This window comes from Schistocerca cancellata, chromosome 1 (assembly GCF_023864275.1).
Source record: "Schistocerca cancellata isolate TAMUIC-IGC-003103 chromosome 1, iqSchCanc2.1, whole genome shotgun sequence".
Lineage (NCBI taxonomy): Eukaryota > Metazoa > Arthropoda > Insecta > Orthoptera > Acrididae > Schistocerca > Schistocerca cancellata.
In genome coordinates this window covers 723,476,386-723,477,245 of record NC_064626.1, presented here as the reverse complement: position 1 = coordinate 723,477,245, position 860 = coordinate 723,476,386, and positions in this window count along the sequence as shown.

The following is an 860-nucleotide window of genomic DNA, read 5'->3' as shown; positions in this document are numbered from 1 at the left end:
GAAACTTGCAGAATTAACACTAAAACTGCGAAAAGCAAAGGTACCGAGTTCGAGTCTCGGTCTGGCACACAGTTCTAATCTGCCAAGAAGTTTCATATCAGCGCATACTCCGCTGTAGTGTGAAAATTTCGTTCTGGAAATATCCCCCAGACTGTGGCTAAGCCATGTTTCCGCAATATCCTCTCTTCCAAGAGTGCTAATTCTGCAAGTTTTGCTTCTGTGAAGTTTGGAAGGTAGGAGTCGAGGTACTGGCAGAATTAAAGCTGTGACGACGGGTCGTGAGTCGTGCTTGGGTAGCTCAGTTGGCAGTCTGATTTCCGCAGTGCTGCGGCGAGGACGCCCTTTTTACGTCCCGTCCGCGCGGTCGCAATGCCCGTAGTTGTTTACTACTTCGTCGCCGCTAGTTTAACAGTCCATCACTAACGACGCAATGTGGCACATTCATACAGACAAACCACCATCGAGATTAGTTTTCAATCCGATCATGCACGGCTGCGAGCTTTTGAAGTGGAACGTTTTCTACGTGACGACGTTAAAATCGGTCCGCAGCATATAATTTCTATGACAAGCAGTGTTGTCTACGTCATGTTAGTAAGTGACGAGGTGTGCAACAGAATCGTGCGCGCGCTTGCAAACGATCTTAAATTCAAACATTGTGATGGCCATATTGGGGCGGTCTCTATCGATCAGCGGGGCTTGGCCTCCGTACGATACGAGTCTTCGAACTCCCGTTCGAAGTACCACCGGAAGTAGTTACCGCGGCTTTCCAGCCTTACGGCAGAGTGGTCAGCCACATCGCATAAAATGGACTACCTTTACATCGTTTCCGGTTCTTAACGGGGTGCGACAGATCAAAATTG